This window comes from Schistocerca gregaria, chromosome 1 (assembly GCF_023897955.1).
Source record: "Schistocerca gregaria isolate iqSchGreg1 chromosome 1, iqSchGreg1.2, whole genome shotgun sequence".
In the NCBI taxonomy this organism is placed as follows: Eukaryota; Metazoa; Arthropoda; class Insecta; order Orthoptera; family Acrididae; genus Schistocerca; species Schistocerca gregaria.
In genome coordinates this window covers 848,682,241-848,704,584 of record NC_064920.1, presented here as the reverse complement: position 1 = coordinate 848,704,584, position 22,344 = coordinate 848,682,241, and the positions used below count along the sequence as shown (strand labels likewise).

Here is a 22,344-nt window from a genome sequence, read left to right as displayed (position 1 = left end):
CGGTCGCGCTGTTCCAGATTGTAGCGCCTAGAACCGCTCGGCCACCTCAGCCGGACAAACTCTTTCCAGTTAGTAAGTTTGATTCACAGTTCGATATTTTCCATACGAGACGGCATTTTTCTTAAATGAGAACGTATTCGGCTTTACTTTTGCAAACCTAGCGAGAACGCTAGAACCTTATAACACAATTTACAGCACTTTGTTTAACGTCAAATACTGTTAGTTCACGCCAAGTAACGTAGAGGAGTGTGATCAGGTGAGCCAGCGATGAGGTCTAACCACCTCTAAAGTCTCTGGGAGGCCGGAGCGAGAAACTGTGGAAGACAGGTGAAAGTTTTCTTCGCAGTCTTCGGAGGCGTGGCAGAAGTTGGCAACTCCGGTCGCAGAGCAAACTGTTCCTGTCAGCTCCGTCTTTGTCACAGCCAAGTGGCCGCCAACTTGGGTAAAACCGCTCAAAAACGCCCCTCCCGTGCGGCACTAGGCAAACTGCGCCGGTAGTGTGTGTCGCTGGCGGCAATAAGGGGGGGGGGGGGGGGGGGCGGGCGCTGGGTGGCGCAACTTGGCGGAAGGCGTTGTGTGCGCGGCAGGCAGGCAGCTGGCTGTGGCAGCTCTGCCGGTTACTGACCCTATGCAGGCGCCAAAGGCACCACTTCCCAAGTTCCGCCGTCCGCCGACAACTCCGCTCCGGCTGTACCAACGACCCCCCCCCCCCCCCCTCTCACCTTGCCTCCCACTCTCTCACAGAGTATTAGCTCACTAATATTACAGCGCAGAAACGCATTGGGAACAGAACACTGAGGAACGTGCGACTGTGTAGAGTTATCCTGCGTAATGACTCTTTCTAGTCTTGCGGCTTGCTGCCGGACGCTGAAATCAACCTGATTCGATATCTGGGCCATCGACCTGTCGGCCGTCTTCAGGAGAGACGCAGCTGCCGTTCAGTCCCCCTGAAAATTGATGCCAAAGCGGGAAACCGACCATCTACACACACGGGGGAAAAATCCGAAGAAGAACTTGTGCGAGATAATGAAAGTTGGTACGCGTATTTCAGCATCTGAGAGAAGCGCCTATTCAAATTTTACGAAAGCCGCGTAAGAGTGGCGCTAGTGGTGCCACTATGAGAATGCAAATCAGGCTCGCTTTAAATACGAGCTAGCCGCGCTGTCTGGGGGACCTGCCACGGTTCGCACGGCTCCCCCCGTTGGAGGTTCGAGTCCTCCCTCGTGCACGGATGTGTGTTGGCCATAGTGGTCCAGTATCACTAGCAGTCTAGATGACAGGCATATTATCAGCATGGCTGGAAAGGATCGTGCAGGCACGTCTCGATCCCTGAGTCAACAGATGGGGACGTTTCCAAAACAACAACCATCTGCACGAACAGTTCGACGACGTTTGCAGCAACATGGACTATCAGCTCAGAGACCATGGCTGCGGTTACCCTTGACGCTGCACCACAGACAGGAGCGCCTGCGATGGTGTACTCAACGACGAACTTGGGTGCACGAATGGCACAAAACGTCATTTTTTCGGATGAATCCAGGTTCTGTTTACGGCATCATGATGGTCGCATCCGTGTTTGACGACATCGCGGTGAACGCACATTGGACGCGTGTATTCGTCATCGCTATACTGGCGTATCACCCGGCGTGATGGTATGGGGTGCCATTGGTTACACGTCTCAGGTCATGTACGGTCCTTTCCGGATACAGAAAATGTTCCAATGCTGCCCTGACCAGCACATTCTCCAGATCTCTCACCAATTGAAAACGTCTGGTCAATGGTGGCCGAGCAACTGGTTCGTCACAATACGCCAGTCACTACTCTTGATGAACTGTGGTATCGTGTTGAAGCTGCAGGGGCAGCTGTACCTGTACACGCCATCCAATCCTTGTTTGACTCAATGCCCAGGCGTATCAAGGCCGTTATTTCGGCCAAAGGTGGTTGTTCTGGGTACTGATTTCTCAGGATCTATGCACCCAAATTGCGTGAAAATGTAATCACATGTCAGTTCTAATATAATATATTTGTCCAATGAATACCCATTTATCATCTCCATTTCTTCTTGATGTAGCAATTTTAATGGCCAGTAGGGTATACACGCGGGTGAGTCAAATGAAAACCTTAAATTTGTGATAACAAATCGAAATTTCGCGCCGATATCCTGTGAGTTGGTAAGCGTGCTACAAACGGCGTACAGAATGGCCTGTATGTGGCCGCATAGTGCAGATGCACGCATACCGTCGGTGTATCAGTATAAAGATGGCCGCCCCACTTGCGACTTGCACCAGGGAAGAACAATTTTGTGTTATTCGGTTTTTGTGTCGTGAAGGTGTCAAACCTATTGAAATTCATCGATGAATGAAGGTTCAGTACGGTGATGCAAGTTTGTCATAGCAGCAAGTCTACGAATGAAGTAGGAAGTTCGTAAATGGTATGACTTCAATGGAAGATGCTCCTCATCCAGGTCAGGCACAACAAGTTGTGACTCCACAGAACATTGCAGCAGTTGAGACCATAATGAAGGAAAACCGCCGAGTGACACTGAATGACATTGCAGCATGTTTACAGATTAGTCATGGGTCAGCACACCACATTGTGCGTGATGTGCTCCAGTTTTACAAAGTGCCTGCAAGGTTGGTGCCACTGCAGCTGACTCCTGAAATGAGAGAACGACCTTTTGATGCTTGTGAAGAACTTTTTCGGCGCTTAGAACGAGAAGGTGATGGCTTCCTTGCAAGAATCGTTACTGGGGACGAAGCCTGAGTTCACTTTCACCAACCGGAAACGAAGAGAGCGAGCAAAACCAAAGAAGTTTCGAACAGAACCATTAGCAGGGAAGGTTGTGCTGACTCTCTTTTGGAACGAAAAAGGCGTCATTTTGTAGCATTACATGCCTAGAGGGACCACTGTCCCATCTTACACAAATCTCCAAAAGAATCATCTGCGGCCTGCAAACAAATCAAAGCGACGTGGATTGCTGTCAGCAGCTGTCCTTTTGCAACATGACAATGCAAGGCCCCACACTGCCCATACAACAGTTGCAACAATCACAGACCATACTCACCAGACCTTGCCCCCAAGTGATTTCCTTTTGCCTGGACCACTCGAAGACGCAAGGGGAGGAAAGAAGTTCTGGTGAAGAGGTATACCACGCGGTGCATGAGTGGTTACACGGTCTACCAAAAGAATTTTTTCTAAGGGAATTTATGCACTTTGTAATTGCTGGAGGACTTGCGTTGAGCATGGGGGAGATTATGTTGAAAAGTGACACAGCTGTGTACTACTTCTACACAATAAATAATATTTAAAAAATATTTAAGATTTTCATTTGACTTACCCTCGTGGTTAAGTTAGGTTAAGTAGTGTGTAAGCCCAGGGACTGATTACCTCAGCAGTTTGGTCCCACAGGAGCTTACCACAAATTTTCAACAAATTTAGATACGAGCTGTAGCGGACGTGAGCGATAGCTACCTTTGAGGTGGGACGTAGTGAATTGATATTAGTCGAGAATACCTGTAAGATGGTGAAGACGCCATTATCAACTGCTCACTGCGTTTGAGCCAGGTCGCCTAATAGGGCTACGAGATGATCGATGTTCCTTCTGCGTTGCTGCAGAATGACTGAGCAGGATTGCAGACTCGTTACATGACTGCTGGCAGTGGTGGTCACGGGAAGCTACGGTCTCTGGCAGTGACGCATCGTACTACATCTGCAGCAGCAATTAGAGCAGCAGTTGTCACCACAGTGACACAATGAACTGTCACAAATCGGTTATTCAAGGACAAATGTTCAAATGGCTCTGAGCACTATGGGACTTAACTTCTGATTTCATCAGTCCCCTAGAACTTAGAACTACTTCAACCTAACTAACCTAAGGACATCACACACGCCTTGCCCGAGGCAGGACTGAAGCGCCTAGAATCGCTCGGCCACACCGGCTGGCATTCAAGGACAGTCCCGAGCCAGAAATACTGAAGCGTGCATTCCGCTGACCCCAAAGCATTCGCGAGTTCAGTAGTATGAAGCGAGAGCTCTTTGGAGGGCACAGTGCGGTCTCTTTTGTTTCCTGATGAAAGGCCAGTCGAGCATTCCAGAACAGCATTCCAGGGGGTATTTTCCAAGAGGATAACGTTCGCCCACTTACCGCTGTTGTGACCCAACATGCACTACAGGGTGTCGACACGTTGTTTTCGGCTGGTCGATCACCAGCTCTGTCCCCATTTGAGCACATGTGGGACATCATCGGACGACACATACAGCGCCATCCACAACCAGAATTATCCGTCCCTGTATTGGCAGACCAAGTGCAACAGGCGTGGAACTCCATCCCACAAACTGACATCAGACACCCGTACAACACAATGCCTGCACGTTTGCATGCTTGCAGTCAACATCCTGGCGGCTACATCTGTTATTAATGTACCAGTATTTCATATTCGTAATCGCTTTAATCGCGCCTACATTAACCTGTGATCTTGCAATGTTAATCACTTAAATATATTATCTAGACCAATGTAGTCCCGAAGTTTCATCACTCTTTATGGATCTCTATCTTATTTCAAGGACTACGGACTTTAGCCAATAATACATATGAGAAAAAAGTACCACCACAACTGTATCTTGGGAATTTCTTTATTCTATCAGACGACTGGATTCGGCGGCACATTACTGCCATCCTCAGGCCCCACCACTGCTAAAAGAGTAATTTGTTTACTTGGCGGATTTACTGTGGGATCCTTATTACTAGCGGCAATGGCCTTGCCGCAGTGGATACACCGGTTCCCATCAGATCACCGAAGTTAAGCGCTGTTGGGCGTGGCCGGCACTGGGATGGGTGACCGTCCGGGCCGCGATGCGCTGCTGCCATTTTTCGGGGTGCACTCAGCCTCGTGATGCCAGTTGAGGAGCTACTCGATCGAATAGTAGCGGCTCCGGTCACAGACAACCATTATAACGACCGGGAGAGCGGTGTGCTGACCACACGCCCCTCCTATCCGCATCCCCCTCTGAGGATCTTACGGCGGTCGGATGGTTCCGATGGGCCACTTGTGGCCTGACGACGGAGAGCTTGTTACCAGCACATGTTGGCTAGCTTTCATCAGGAGTCTGTATTATACATAGTGCCAATGCCATTGCAGACAACACGGTGTGTCTTATAGACTCCTCATGAAAGCTAGCCCACGTGTGCTAGTAACGAGGATCCCACAGTAAATGCGCCAAGGAAATGCGGTAACCTGCCGCCGAAGCTTGTCGTGTGATAGATTAAAGACATTCTCAACATACAGCTACGGTGGTACATTTTCTCATTACTCTGCATTAATTATTTCTTGATTAGTCAATTATTTTTCCTGTACCGTGTACCGTGCACCGTGCTGCAGTCATCATAGGTGCTGACCCCAAGACTGAGCTTGTGGGGCCGCCCGTAATACATAGAACACCGGCGACAACGACGGACCACACTCAGAGTCTATCGTTAAACCCTTGACCCCAGCGCACCAGAGAACGTAGTGGTTCAAATGGCTCTGAGCACTATGGGACTTAACATCTGAGGTCATCAGTCCCATAGAACTTAGAAATACTTAAACCTAACTAACCTAATGACATCAAACACATCCATGCCCTAGGCAGGACTCGAACCTGCGACCGTAACGGTCGCGTGGTTCCAGACTGAAGCGCCTACAACCGCTCGGCCACTGCGGCCGGCAAGATCGTTGTGCTTTGATGCCGTATAACAAGGGTTTTCACAGCACACTAAGAGGAAAACCATTGTCTTTGTTAATCACGGTATCTTGCCATCCTAATTTCAATTACTCCTTATAGACTGTGCCAAAATACGTACGTGTCCCTCGTTAAAAAATGTGCCGAGTGTTTAGATTGTTGCAGTGACGACTGTGTTCCAGGTGCCTGCTCTGAACTATCCGAATCGACCGGGCAATATAAGCCTTTCCACATAGACACAGTTTTGCTCCCTGAGCCCCGACTCATTGATGACAGAACCGATTAGCCCTATAAACTTTGCAGGTGAACAGAACACATTTCCCCGTCCGCAGCTCATGGTCGAATGGCTAGCTTTTCTGCCTGTGGATCACGGGGTCCCGGGTTCGATTACCGGCGGGTTTAGGGATTTTCTCTGCTCGGGGACTGGGTGTTTGTGTTGTCCTCATCATATCATCATCATTCGTGTTAGAAGCTAGATTGGACTGTGTAGAAATTGGGCTGTGTTAAAATTGGGAATTTTGTAGGGCAATGATGACACCCAGATGAGGGCCACACAAACCAAACATCATCAGAACATTCCTAGTATAAGATTTTGACGACGTGCCTCCAGCAGAAGGAATAAAGGCCACAGATCAATGCGCCTCTGCATGCGCTCCGGGGAGGCTGCAAACTCCATGGCCGGACGAATCTCCTTCTCGGAGAGTTCCATTTCCCTTACACATTAGACGCCAAGTGTGCGAGTTCCTGCAGACAATCTGCGCAGGAAATAGTATATTACGCTGAGCCTTCCAAAGTCCTAAGGACGCCACAGTGTCCGCACGCTAAATGGCAATTCTTTTCATGCAGATATCGATAGGTACGAGTATGTACATGTTTTCGATGAATATCGTATCCCAGAGTACGATCATGTAATTATAAGCATTTAAGTCCAAAAACGGAAGCTTCCCATCGCTTCTAACCTTCGTAGTAAATTTATTGCTGGGACGAAGACAGTTGAAGTCAGCCTACTAACGAACGTGCTTCTGGAGAACACGTCCCAACAACTTTTTAGTCTGGCCCCCATGGGTGACATTCTGTTAACCAACTTCTGGACCACTTCAGCTTTCCATTTTGATTATAATAGTCATTACCAGCAATATTTTAACTGCAATGGGGTCCACAGCTGAAATAATTTTTTTTTATGACAATAATCTGCCGCTGTGATTTCTTTGCAAGTAGAGCATCATTTTCTTTATTCCTTTTCACTACTGCAAGTGGTATGACATGCCAAAGCTATTCAGGAAACCTGTTGTCATGCTGTTTATTTTAAATTCTGGTCCCTTAGCTGCACTGTACCAATGTGTGACTGTAACCTAAATATACCTGTTTGATGGGTTAAACCATACCCTAAAAATAGATACACAACCGCAGACAACAAAATAAAAGGATATTGTAATCCAAGTTACGACAGGTAGCGCAGCAATTAATGTCATTCAAAAAATTAGCGGAGAATTCTGCTGGCGTGAGTAATGTTTCTTGAGTACTGTTTGCATTTTAAGGTTAAGCATTTCACCGAAACTTAACATATTTGTAGTAACTTTTCATGCTTTCCCGACGGATCTGTTGCAAATACAGTTCTCGGGTTTGCCGCCGGATCGTATTGTGTAACTAGCACGATATTTCATCGATGCAACTGCTCGACATCATCAGCAGGTACCACCATCTGATGATGTCGAGCAGTCGATGAAATATTGTGCGAATTACATAATACGACCCGGCGACAAACCCGAGAAGTGTATTTGCATATAGTTTCTTTCACAGAATTCGACCATTATTATATCGCTGTCAGTCGACTGACGAAGCTGGCGAAGAAACAATAAGCTGTTCTGTAGTTTTACGTTAATCTGATTTGATAAGGCCAGCCGACCGAAAAATGGCACTGGGGTTTTTCAAGTGACTTTCTTCTTGGATGTTCTTACGGATCATTCTGCCGGGTACCTATATATCTGTCATCTGCTTTCGTCACAACTTGGTCTACATGTTGGAAATATGTCAGTAACAGATAAGATATTTTATTCATCTGTTTATGTCGAATGCGTTCCAGATCTGCAAACCCACTTATAAGGACAGACAAAATTTCGCGAAGTATGAGTGTGATTGCTGAAGTTTTTACACATTCTGGAGCCGAACATGGCTGAAGAACTGAAACGGATATACACTACGTGATCAAAAGTATTTGGACACATGGCTGAAAATGGCTTAAAAGTTCGTGGTGCCCTCCATCGGTAATGCTGGAGTTCAGTATGGTGTTGGCCCACCCTTAGCCTTGATGACAGCTTTCACTGTAGCAGGCATACGTTCAATCAGGTGATGGAAGGTTTCTGGGGGAATGGCAGACAGTTCTTCACGGAGTGCTGCACTGAGAAGATAGGTATCGATGTCGGTCGGTAACACTTGGCACTAAGTTGCGTTCCAAAACATCCCAAAGGTGTTCTATAGGATTCAGGTCAGGACTCTGTGCAGGCCAGTCCATTACAAGGATGTTAATGTCGTGTAATCACTCCGCCACAGGCAGTGCATTATGAACAGATGCTAGTTTGTGTTGAAAGATACAATCGCCATCCCCGAATTTGTTCTTCAACAGTGGGAAGCAAGAAGGTGCTTAAAACATCAATGCAGGCATGTGCTGTGATAGTGACACGCAAAACAAGGGGTGCAAGCCCCCTCCATGAAAAACATGACCACACCATTACACCACCGCCTCCGAATTTTACTGTTGGCGTTACACACGCTGGCAGAGGATGTTCACCGGGCATTCGCCATAGCCACACCCTGCCATCGGATCGTCACATTGTGTATCGTGATTAGTCACTCCACACAAAGTTTTTCCACTGTTCAATCGTCCAATGTTTACGCTCCTTACACTAAGCGAGGGGTCGTTTGGCATTTACCGGCGTGATGTGTGGTTTATGAGCAGCCGCTGGACCATGAAATTCAAGTTTTCTCACCTCCCGCTTAACAGTCATAGTACTTGCAGTGGATTCTGACGCAGTTTGGAATTCCTGCGTGATGGCCTGGATAGATGTCTGCCTATTACACATTACGGCCCTCTTCAACTGTCGGCGGCCTCTGCCAGTCAACAGACGAGGTCGGCCTTTACGCTTTTGTGCTGTATGTGTCCCTTCTCGTTTCCACTTCATTATCAGATCGAAAACGGTGGACTTAGGGATGTTTAGGAGTCTGGAAATCTCGCTTACAGGCGTATGACACAAGTTACACCCAATCGCCTGACTACGTTCGAAGTTCGTGAGTTCTGCGTAGCGCCCCATTCTGCTCTCTCAAAATGTCTAATGACTAATGAGGTCGCTGATATGGAGTACTGCTATGGAGTACTTGGCAGTAGGTGACAGCACAACGCACCTAACACAAAAAACGTATGTTTTTTGGGGTGTTGGATACTTTTGATCACATAGTGTAAGTCTCAAAATCATATCAGTCGTTAAAAATGGAACTGGACCTAAATGATGAATTAAACGTTGTTATTGCACACTGTGTATTGTTACTGATAATAACGTTTCTAGCAAATAGTCAGGGTCAGCCCTTTGTACGTCACCCGGGTAAAAGTATCGATTCCGCTTCGGATGATATCGACATCATCCAGCGACTGGGGCTGCGGTCCCTGTGAATCACCTGGTCCCGTCACCTAGAAGTCGAAATGCCTTTATAACAGCGGCGAGGAGCTCCACAGTCATATCGTTCTACGAGTGTAGACTGTATACATCATCCTGGTGACTCGTTGTTGGAGCCTGCCTGCCTTCTACTGGATTGGACTACCTACTGTTATACGAACTATTTATCGTTGTGCTGATAACGACTCTGCGTGGACTTCACGGATTTTCTGGTGTTATTCTTCCACCATGAAGTTCGCTCGCTTACGGCTTCCAGTTAATCTAGGTTTTTGTGAACTTAAACTTGTTCTGTGTTTAGCTATGAATTAACACAAACTGTGCACTTTGGTACTCAGGAACCAAAAAGAGTGTACAAAACAGCCCACAACGAGAAAAATCTACTTGTAACGCAGACCTATAAAAATCGTTACACCCTTTTTCGCTGTGGATATACCCTACGTATGTGAGGGCGGCGAGTATTTTCCGATAACGTAATCAAACGATGTCTGCCATTCTCGCCTGTTTTTTATGTACGGCGCCAGCCGCCGCATGAACCGTCGTTTCATATTCTGGTTTTCCTTAATTTTTCGAAAATGTTAGAAATATGTGACCCCTCCATAAGCAACTGCGTCTCATTTTCTAAGAAACCTTAGAGCCACGTATTTTTGTTGCAATACGGATACTTCCAGAAGGTCAGCGTCAACAAAACGGGAAAGCTAGATTTCACTCGACTGGTAACTCGGTGTCACTGTCAGTCGTTATGGAGCTGGGAATGGATTGAATATGCGGTTAGACGCAAACAGAATCAGTGTAGGCGTGCAAGGCTCGAGTGGTTTGTGGACCGGCGGTCGGGTCGGCTTTGTCCGTCACACGTGGGTTGGCACCGGCGCCCTCTGGTGTCGCCGCGTTGTTGCGGAAGTGGCGTGAATGCAGCGCGCGGGGCGTGAAACCGCCGCTAACTGCGCCATCCGTCACAGCCCCTGACGTCACACCGCTGGCCGCTTTGACGCGCACCGCGCCAACTGCCCGCTGCCGTCACAGACACAGGGCATTAATCTCTCTCTGCGTATCTGAACACAGCTCGTTGTACGGCAGCCACCAGCCTAACGTGATACAATTCTCACCCTACCTTCACATTTTGACTGGTATCGCGTTGTTCTCGTCTCTTCCCGTGCTAATCTCATCTCTACGTATCTACTACACTTAATAATTCGCACACAGGGAATCACAAGTGTTAGCGAATGACCTTGATGTAACTTGACGGGTATGAAAACGAGGCAAAATAATGCGATTCAAATTTTTTTGTTTGTGCCCAGTTTCACTTTTAGGAGGTAAAACACACCCCGAAAGGTAATTTGGCATGTTAGGTATGGATGGAATATCCTCGAAACTGTGGTATGTGAAAGATGTTTCTCGCATACTAGTTGATATGTAATTAACGGTCTTGAAAACTGTATAGTCAGATTTTGTAATAATTTGAAATTTTGAAAAATACCCCTCTACCATTAATTACTTTTTGAAGATGGAAGCTTTTGTTACAGCATAAATTAAAGTAGTTTTCGAGCTACGTACTTCGACGTGTAAGTAAGGTGATTTCTGAAACACCATTTTTGGAAAATTAGCTGTACACAATGTGCTGCCAGAGTATTTTCAACATACCTAACTAAAACATCTAAACATTCATTGTTAGTCTAGTTATATATTCTTATATTTGTTGTACATTTAAATTGTTATTTTATGTCTTACATTCATTATTATTGTTTGTTTATTTAGTTTACGGTTTCATATTCGAGTATTTTGTTAATTACAAATAATAAGTAGTTCATTATTATGGTACAAAATCATTACTGAACCGTGATTTATTTTCAAGGAATATTCGTAAGAATTTATTTTATTTACTAGTGATTCATCAAGAACATTAACACATTTAATCGCACTATGTGAGCGTGGAAGTAGTTGCCAGGGAGTAACTGATGGAATCCTAAGCAAATTCCTTTTTAACAAATGGTAATTTATTCACTTTAATGGTGCCTAAAGCATTTTTTTAAAAAGAAACAGATTTAAAATTATAATTAGAAAGCACCCTGTAAATATCAAGTTACAATTTATTTAGAGGCAGAAAGAGCTTTTGGGCTGAGAACCTTGCCGCTCCCTTTTGACACGGCCGTATTTACGACCGGTTACAACAACCTCTGAAAGACTACACTGGTGCAAATCTGCAACACACCAGATAACTTAAAATTAAGAGTTTTAACAATTTACACAAGCACGCAAACTATGAACCCCCTCCCAGTAGGAGGGATGGAAATGGTACAAAACACTAACAGTTAAATTATTAACCTTGTCACCGAAGGTGCAACTTGATTTTAACTTCTAAGAAAAGTCTTACGGTGAAAGGGTGGCAACTTTATATACTAAAATGATCATTTAAGTAAAAGCCCATGAAATTTAATCTTATATAAAATTCTACAAGGTTGGCCAAACAATAGTTAACATTCTCTACAGTACACAGATACCGCCTCTCAAGATCATAGGCAATAATATCAAAGTTTGCAAAGATAAAAACATATTTCAGGTATTAGGCCGTTACACTACAAGCAATAAATTCGTTAACACACCGAATCCGACAAACAGGACACAGGCAGCTACTAACGTACAGCAGATTGATAGGGAGATTACTAAACAACCCGAACAGCAAATTGCTCTAACCCGCCCCTACTCCACAAGGGAAAAACGGACCACCCAATTCATAAATACCCATCTTCCCGCGGGTGGGCAAACGGAGAAGAATGGTGGGACGACCCCAAAACAAACCGGCTGCTGACCTCACCAAGAAAACAAGTACAATTTAACAAGTAAATGAAACAAGATATCACCAATCGCTTCTAATAAACTGCGATTTCTGGAAAAGACCTGGCGCAGCACCCCCAAATCGCTCTCCCGAACCGCCCGCTGCCAGCCGCTTCAACGGACGCAGGAAGGCGCGCCGATCTCCCGTCTCACGGCGTCGCAGCTCGCACCGGCCAGACTGATGTCGTGGGTTGACTCCTGTTGCTCTCGTGTCGGCCGCGAAGCCACTATATCTCGCTATACGCGACCTCACATGCGCCGACGCTCAAGGCGGACAAGTCATCTCATTGCGCGACCGACCAACCGATGGATCCAACCGCCAATGACCATTGCCTGAGCAACTCGAGCAGACTGGCGGCCTAACTCGCAGACTCAGATGCAGGAACTAAGGCCCGACCGGGCGACGGCTCGCTGAGTTCTCTTACTGGCAGAGTGGAAAGACTCATTTATCCGGCTTTAAAGATTGATCCGGAAGAAAGACATACTAGCACTCCGGACGACAGACCGACTGCGCCACAAATTCGGAAGAGAGACAAACAAGCTGGGGACGAGAGACTGACCCAGATTGCCTGACTAACCCAGACTGACCGACTGACCCAGACTGACCGACTGACCCAGACTGACCCCTCCCCCCACTGACTCCTGGCGAGCTCATAGCGCCCCTTAAACGCAAGTGAACAGGCAACCTTTCCCCTTTCCCACCCAAAACGTCTTCCGAGATTGTCCTAAATGCATTCTCCGAAAATTATTTCGAGCAGTTAGTCCACGAACCCACGCGAATTGTAAATGGTTGCGAAAACACACTTGACCTCTTGGCAACAAACAATCCAGAGCTGATAGAGAGCATCATGACTGATACAGGGATTAGTGATCACAAGGTCATTGTAGCTAGGCTCAATACCATTTCTTCCAAACCCATCAGAAACAAACGCAAAATAATTTTATTTAAAAAAGCGGATAAAGTGCCACTAGAAGCCTTCCTAAAAGACAATTTCCATTCCTTCCGAACTGACTATGCGATTGTAGACGAGATGTGGCTCAAATTCAAAGATATAGTAGCAACAGGAATTGAGAGATTCATACCTCATAAATTGGTAAGAGATGGAACGGATCCCCCGTGGTACACAAAAAAGGTCCGAACGCTGTTGCAGAGGCAACGGAAAAAGCATGCGAAGTTCAGAAGAACGCGAAATCCCGAAGATGGGCTAAAATTTACAGACGCGCGAAATGTGGCACGTACTTCGATGCGAGATGCCTTTAATAGGTTCCACAACGAAACATTGTCTCGAAATTTGGTAGAAAATCCGAAGAAATTCTGGTCGTATGTAAAGTACACAAGCGGCAAGACGCAGTCAATACCTTCGCTGCGCAGTGCCGATGGTACTGTTATCGACGACTGTGCCGCTAAAGCGGAGTTATTGAACGCAGTTTTCCGAAATTCCTTCACCAGGGAAGACGAATGGAATATTCCAGACTTTGAAACACGAACATCTGCTAGCATGAGTTTCTTAGAAGTAGATACCTTAGGGGTTGCGAAGCAACTCAAATCGCTTGATACGGGCAAGTCTTCAGGTCCAGATTGTATACCGATTAGGTTCCTTTCAGATTACGCTGATACTATAGCTCCCTACTTAGCACTCATATACAACCCCCCCCAGGGGGCTCGCGGTCCTTTCGTGAGTACGTGCGTGGCGAGCACGGGGCCCCGAGCTATTGCAGCCTTCCTTCTTTTTCCGGGCTGCATTTCCTTTCCCTTCCCCTCCTTTCCTGTCCTTCATCCTTCCCTCCGACCTCTCCTCTCCCTCTCTTGGTGCCCCTACTTATGGTGTCCCTCCTTATGTTGGCCCTGCTATTCTCCTGGTTCTGCTGACCTTGCAATTCGGCCTTGTTCTGTAATTCCTTCATCCTTTTGGTATTCTCTGGTCCCCTCTGGGGTTTGACCTCCATCACTAAATTTTCTTCCGTAGTGTGAGCCATTTGGGGAAGAGCACCTTACCTAGTGTCTCCGGCGTGTGCCATCATCATTGATTCCATCGTTTCCTTTACGTCGTTGTTTGACGCTAGGGTCCATAGCCAGCACGGTAGCCAGCCCGTGTGGTGGGGTCGCTATGTACCCTTTTGGTTGAGCCCCCTGAAAACACAGGGATCACACGTCTGATACCTGAGCTGTGACCTCCTCATGTAAGCCTAGGAGTGGTTGCTTGTCGTCCTGGAGCATCGGAACTCCCAGCAATGGCCGCCGTGCCAGACGGCCCTTGCTGTGGCTGGGTGGCGCCCATGAGGAGAGCCCCTGATCGGAGTGGGTGGTATCAGGGCGGACACTATGCTCATGAAACGCATAAGAGTCCACAACTCTGGCCGTTCTCCGGCCGTCTCTTTGACTGGAAAAGATTCTTCACGTGCTGCTTCCTCTGCCCCTTCCGCCTTCCCTTCCGTGGCTACCCCCTGGGAGGAGGGCCAGGCTCGTCGGCTGGGGGCGAAACCTTTCCCTCGCTATCTGGTTTGCGCCAGAACTGATGGGGATACTTTTACTCATACGAAACCTATGTTTTTTGTTGAACATATCGAAGACAAGTTTGGCGAGGTGGACTCTATCAGCAAGATGCGGTCTGGGTCGCTGTTGATTAAAACCGCTTCAGCTACCCAGTCTGCAGCCCTCCGTGCCTGTACCCATCTTGGTACGATTCCTGTGTCAATTACCCCACACCAGTCCTTGAACATGGTGCAAGGTGTAATTTTCCATAGAGACCTCCTCCTTCAATCTGATGAGGAACTTCGGGACAATCTAAGCCGGCGGGGGGTTCACTTTGTTCGGCGGGTTCAGAGGGGTCCGAAGGACAACCGCGTTGACACTGGTGCCTTTATCTTGGCCTTTGAAGGGGACACCCTCCCTGAGAAGGTCAAGATTATGGTCTATCGGTGTGACGTGAAGCCATACATCCCACCACCTATGCGATGTTTCAAGTGTTTGCGTTTTGGCCACATGTCTTCGCGCTGTTCGCAGGCCCCCCTCTGTGGTGACTGTGGACATCCGTTCCATGAGGGAAGTTCCTGTGTTCCCCCTCCTGTGTGCGTAAATTGTCGTGGGAATCATTCTTCACGGTCACTGGATTGCCCAGTGTATCAGAAAGAGAAAAAGATACAGGAGTATAAGACTCTTGATCGTCTCACCTATACCGAGGCCCGTAAAAAGTATACACGCCTTCATCCAGTGACCCTGACAACTAGTTATGCTTCAGTAGTATCTTCACCCCCTCCTCCTCATTCCTTACCCCAGTCCCGAACCCCTTTCCTCCCCCCTCCCCCTGCGGTTCCCACACCATCCCCTCCGGGCACCGCTTCCTCTCCCCGGCTGGAGAAGTGTCCTGCTTCTTCGGCGTCTGCCGGTCATGGGCGCCCCTCGCGGGATCCCCCTTCCCGGCACCTTCCAGGCCAAAGGTCTGCTGCCACGCGGCCACCACGAGAACCACGGTCTGCGGGCCCCCAGATCGCCCGCTCTCTTTCTGTTCCCGATATTGCTGTGGCTGGCTCCATTTTGTTGCACAGCCCTCCACGATCCCAAACAGAAAGAAAGAAGAAGCACAAGTCCCGGGACAAGGAGTCTCTGGTGTCGCCAGAGGTCTCGTCCCCATCTTCACAACCTGACTCTGACCTGTTATTCATGGATGTCGCCCCCTCCTTGTCGGTGATGGGTGGTGACCCACCGGCATGACTGACATTAGCCTGTTCACCCCCCAATTGACTCATCGTTCTTTGGCTATCCAATGGAACTGTAATGGCTATTACCGTCACCTACCGGAGTTGCAATCCCTTCTTTCGTTTTACTCTGCGGCTTGTGTGGTTCTACAAGAAACTCATTTTACTGGTGGTCACTCACCAACCCTCCGTGGCTTCCGTGCTTTCTGTCGAAATCGGGTCGGCCCCCTACGGGCGTCTGGCGGAGTTTGCACGTTGGTCCGAACGGACATTGCCAGCACGTGGATTCCTCTCCAAACTACATTGGAAGCAGTTGCTGTTAGGATCCACCTGGACTCTGGGGTCACAATTTGCAATCTGTATCTCCCTCCTGACAGAACTCCTACACCTGCCTCCTTAAGTGCCCTCCTTCAGCAACTTCCTCCTCCCTTCCTTATACTTGGCGATTTTAATGCACATCATCCCTTGTGGGGCAGTGCATTTCCATCTAGTCGGGGTCATCTCATTGACCAGTTTATTACCGACCACGACTTGTGCCTTCTTAACGATGGCTCCCCTACCCATTTCAGTGCCGGTCATGGTAGCTTTTCTGCCATTGATCTTTCTCTCTCTTCTCCCTCCCTCCTCCCTTCCCTACAATGGTCACCGCACGACGACCTTTGCGATAGTGACCACTTCCCGTTGATTCTCTCGCTCCCTTCCCGCTCCCCTATGGACAGATCACCTCGTTGGTCCTTCAAACGTGCCAATTGGCCTCTGTATACTGCACAGGTCGTTTTTTCTCCCTCATTGTCGGATGGTATTGATGATGTCATACGTGACATGTCTGACGCGATTGTTCACGCTGCTAGCCTTGCTATCCCGCGCTCATCTGGACCATTTCGCCGCCGGCAGGTCCCTTGGTGGAGTTCGGACATTGCCGTTGCCATCCGTGATCGCCGTCGAGCTTTGCAACACCTTAAGAGGCATCCATCCGTTGCCAATCTTATTACCTTTAAACGCCTTCGCGCAAAAGCCCGTTACTTAATCAAACGGAGCAAACGGATGTGTTGGGAACGCTTTGTTTCTTCCCTCGGTTCTGCTGTCCCTCTGTCGCGGGTATGGGCTACACTTCGCTCTCTCCAAGGTTGCCATCGGCAGTCTACCCTCCCGGGTCTTCACCTCCCGGATGGCCTTTGCACGGACCCGTTGATTCTCGCGGAACACCTTGCGACCCATTTTGCAACAGCGTCGGCATCAGCCTCCTATCCGGCTGCTTTCCTTCCCCAGAAACAGCGGGCCGAAGCTTCCGCCTTATGTTTTACCCCCAGCCAGTCAGAATCATACAACGACGCTTTTACTGAATGAGAACTTCTTTCCGCACTCTCCTCTTCTCATGATACGGCCCCTGGCCCAGACTCCATTCATAACCAACTGCTTCAACATCTCAGTGCTCCACAACAGCGACATCTTCTCCGGGTATTTAACCGTATTTGGCTCCAGGGTGACTTCCCTTCTCAATGGAGGGATAGCATCGTGGTTCCCGTCATTAAGCCCGGTAAGAACCCCCTGTTCGTCGACAGCTATCGGCCAATTAGTCTGACGAACGTTGTTTGTAAGTTACTTGAACGGATGGTAGCCCGTCGGCTCACTTGGGTCCTCGAATCTCGGCGTCTGTTGTCCCCTTACCAGTGTGGCTTCCGAGAGGGACGGTCTCCGATCGATCATTTACTTCGCTTGGAATCCGCAGTTCGGCAGGCCTTTTCCCAGCGCCGCCATTTGGTTGCTGTATTTTTCGACCTTCGCAAGGCCTATGATACGGCTTGGCGCCATCATATCTTACTTACACTTCATGAGTGGGGTCTTCGGGGCCCACTTCCGATTTTTATCCGCCAGTTCTTGTTTCATCGTTCGTTTAGGGTTAGGGTTGGTACAGTTTTAAGTTCTCCGCGAACCCAGGAGAATGGCATCCCTCAGGGTTCCGTATTGAGTGTACTTCTGTTCCTCATTGCTATATATGGACTTGAGGCCTCCGTCGGTCCTTTGGTCACTCCTGCTCTGTATGTGGATGATTTCTGCATTTGGGTTAGTTCCTCTTCGATGGCCGCTGCAGAGCGGCAGCTCCAGGGTGCTATACGGCGTGCCTCTGCATGGACCATCTCACACGGATTTCAGTTTTCTCCTTTAAAATCGCGAGTGGTCCACTTTTGTCGCCGTGTGACAGTCCACCCCGATCCAGAGCTCTATCTCAATGCACAACGATTACCTGTGGTCCCACAGTTTCGTTTCCTTGGCCTTCTTTTCGACAACAAGCTCACTTGGCTGCCTCATATCAGACGCCTGAAGATAGGATGTTTCCGTAAACTAAACGTCCTTCGCTTCCTTGCCCACACCTCTTGGGGTGCTGACCGTTCCACTCTCCTCCACCTTTATCGGGCCTTAGTGTTGTCTCGCTTGGACTATGGTTGTCAAGTTTACGGTTCAGCTGCCCCTTCTACATTGCGCCTCTTGGATCCGGTCCACCATCGTGGTATCCGTTTGGCCATCGGTGCCTTCCCGACTAGCCCTGTTGATAGTCTCCTGGTTGAGGCTGGGATCCCCCCCCTTTCCGTTCGGCGCTCCCAGCTTCTGGTTTCGTATGCAATCGCTGTCCGTTCCTCTCCCACTCATCCTTCCTATTCTATCCTGTTCCCTGCCCAGGGAAGTCGCCCACCTGACTCCCGCCCTCGGGCGGGTTTACCGGTTGGGCTCCGCCTAGCGTCTCTTCGCCGTGATTTTCAGCTTCCTTCCTTTTCCTGTATCCCACGTTCCCTCCCCAACACACCTCCTTGGTTAGTTCCTCGGCCCCGAGTTCGGATGGATCTCTGCCGAGGTCCGAAAGATTCCGTTCCCCCGATGGTGTTCCGTTGTTTTTTCCGCCGCATTTTATCTGAGTTTCGGGATGCTGTTGTTTTTTACACTGATGGCTCTTAATCTGCTGATCGTGTGGGCTATGCCTTCACCTCCTCTGTAGGCATGGAAAATCATCTCCTGCCAAATGCATGTGGGGTGTTCACTGCGGAATTGATGGCGGTCTCCCGGGCCCTGGCCTTTATTAAACAGTCCAAGCTCAATCGCGTTTTGTTATGTACAGACTCAATGAGTGGCCTTCAGGCACTTGACCAGTGTTTCTCCCGTCATCCCTTGGTCTCCTCCATCCGTGACCATCTCGCTGATCTCCACCATGCTGCTTGTTCTGTTAGCTTCCTTTGGGTCCCTGGCCATGTGGGCATCCAAGGAAATGAGCTTGCTGATCGTTTGGCTGGGGGAGCAGTCACTTACCCCCCATTCCCTGTCACCCCTCCTGTGGCGGATTTACGGCTTCATCTCAAATCCCACTTTGCGCAATCATGGGCCACATCCTGGGAGGCTACCTCCTTGTCTAATAAACTTCGTGCGATTAAGGTGACACCTGTCCCATGGCGTTCTTCCTTACGCCTCTCGCGAAAGGACTCAACCACCCTCTGTCGTCTTCGCATCGGCCATACCAGGCTGACCCATGGTTTTCTTTTGCGTGGTGAGCCACCCCCACTTTGTGGTTGTGGAGCTTTCCAGTCAGTGGCCCACATTTTGCTGGAATGCCCCCTTCTTTTAGCTCTGCGTACTAAGTACAGACTTCCCTGCACTTTACCCTTAATATTAGCAGACGATTCCCGGATGGTTGAACTGGTTCTCAGTTTCCTCCGTGAAAGTGGTTTTTATTCTCAGTTTTAAGGATTTTCATCTCCCTCTGGAGTAGGGGCAGGGCGGTGAGGGTTGGGATGTCTCCCACTGTAGGCTGTGCTTGGAGATTCCTGACTCCCCTCCCTGGCCATGTTCCTTCTTTTTTCCCTTTTACTGTTTTTATCGCCTTTTAGGTTTGTTTAATCCCTTTTACAATCCGCCCTTTTACACTCTGGCGGTTGAACGCTTTTAAATAGCATGTGGTCTTGCTTGTACTGCATCACAGGTGGGATATTTCCTCTCTTGAGGTTGCCCATTTACTGACTTCCCTCCTTGTGTTTTTATCATTGACGACACAACTGCACTTTTTTAGCCTTTTACCTTTTACCTTTTACCTTTTATCGTTTTTGACTCTTCTGAGCTGTCCCTCTGTCGGAACTGACCGCCTTTGTAACAAGGGACTGATGACCTTGCTGTTTGGTCCCTTCAACCCCAATCAACCAACCAACCAACTCATATACAACCGCTCGCTCACCGATAGATCTGTACCTACAGATTGGAAAATTGCGCAGGTCGCACCGGTGTTCAAGAAGGGTAGTAGGAGTAATCCATTTAACTACAGACCTATATCATTGACGTCGGTTTGCAGTAGGGTTTTGGAGCATATACTGTATTCAAACATTATGAACCACCTCGAAGGGAACGATCTATTGACACGTAATCAGCATGGCTTCAGAAAACATCGCTCTTGTGCAACGCAGCTAGCTCTTTATTCGCACGAAGTAATGGCCGCTATCGACAGGGGATCTCAGGTTGATTCCGTATTTCTAGATTTCCGGAAAGCTTTTGACACCGTTCCTCACAAGCGACTTCTAATCAAGTTGCGGAGCTATGGGGTATCGTCTCAGTTGTGCGACTGGATTCGTGATTTCCTGTCAGGAAGGTCGCACTTCGTAGTAATAGACGGCAAATCATCGAGTAAAACTTTAGTGATATCAGGTGTTCCCCAGGGAAGCGTCCTGGGACCTCTACTGTTCCTGATCTATATAAATGACCTGGGTGACAATCGGAGCAGTTCTCTTAGACTGTTCGCAGATGATGCTGTAATTTACCGTCTAGTAAGGTCATCCGAAGACCAGTATCAGCTGCAAAGCGATTTAGAAAAGATTGCTGTATGGTGTGTCAGGTGGCAGTTGACGCTAAATAACGAAAAGTGTGAGACGATCCACATGAGTTCCAAAAGAACTCCGTTGGAATTCGATTACTCGATAAATAGTACAATTCTCAAGGCTGTCAATTCAACTAAGTACCTGGGTGTTAAAATTACGAACAACTTCAGTTGGAAGGACCACATAGATAATATTGTCGGGAAGGCGAGCCAAAGGTTGCGTTTCATTGGCAGGACACTTAGCAGATGCAACAAGTCCACTAAAGAGACAGCTTACACTACACTCGTTCGTCCTCTGTTAGAATATTGCTGCGTGGTGTGGGATCCTTACCAGGTGGGATTGACGGAGGACATCGAAAGGGTGCAAAAAAGGGCAGCTCGTTTTGTATTATCGCGTTATAGGGGAGAGAGTGTGGCAGATATGATACACGAGTTGGGATGGAAGTCATTACAGCATAGACGTTTTTCGTCGCGGCGAGACCTTTTTACGAAATTTCAGTCACCAACTTTCTCTTCCGAATGCGAAAATATTTTGTTGAGCCCAACCTACATAGGTAGGAATGATCATCAAAATAAAATAAGAGAAATCAGAGCTCGAACAGAAAGGTTTAGGTGTTCGTTTTTCCCGCTCGCTGTTCGGGAGTGGAATAGTAGAGAGATAGTATGATTGTGGTTCGATGAACCCTCTGCCAAACACTTAAATGTGAATTGCAGAGTAGTCATGTAGATGTAGATGTAGATGTAGAACCTGCGATTGCCACAGCGGCGGCACCGCCAGAAACGGAGGGCGACTGCTTCACACTACGCGCTGCGGCGCGTTCTTCAAAACAGCAAATTTTTACCACGGCTCAATTACTATAATGATAATCTGTAGGCATATGCTCAAAAAAATTGATTATGTACTAGTGACTGCAGCTTAATTATATTGTTTATCAAGTGGAGATTAACATCAAAATCATTCAACAAACTAGATCTGAAAATCTCACCAAGTTGTTTCAACGTCAAAGGCTGTTGCCGCATCACTTCGATACCTGTGCCGACGAGTCCTTTGCGCAGCTGTCTAAATGCGGAATGAAGTTTATCAAGTACCATAAATCTGTCATTGACGGCTAGAATAAATGTTGAGACACAATTGCAGTTTCCCATGTGCACCTGCTATAATTTCGTACTGCTTGTTCAGGCCTGTTACGATCGTAGCAGCATGGCTCTGAATTCGTTCCAGGTCTGTTGTCACGCCTACTTGTGAAGGACTACATATTCTGGAACAGTACTCTAGAGATGGTCGTGCTTGCATCTTGTATTCCACTTCCTTTACAGATGAATTGCCCTTTCCCAGAGCGCTTCCAACAAATCTGGGTCTTTCATGCACCTTCGCTAGTACTGATTTCGTACCATTCCGTATCACTTCTTAGTATTGCACCTAAATACTCAGACGATGGCTTGCTTGAGGTGTTCGCCAGTAACCTTGTAGTGTAACACGGTGAGTTCCCTCTCTTTCTTGCCGGTGTTACTTGCATTTATCCACACTTAGAAAGAGCTGCAGTACGTTAAGTCAAGTGAAAATTCTGTCGAAGTCAACATTTC

The 22,344-nt window shown here is 48.0% G+C and overlaps 1 protein-coding gene and 1 pseudogene across 3 annotated transcripts in view; both read left to right on the top strand.

Annotated features, from left to right (window-relative positions):
• The window catches only part of LOC126272689 (cadherin-87A), a 663,064-nt gene that overhangs the window by 101,204 nt on the left and 539,516 nt on the right, over nt 1–22,344 (top strand). The window lies entirely within an intron of this gene.
• Nucleotides 4,749–4,866, top strand: LOC126289376 (5S ribosomal RNA; annotated as a pseudogene).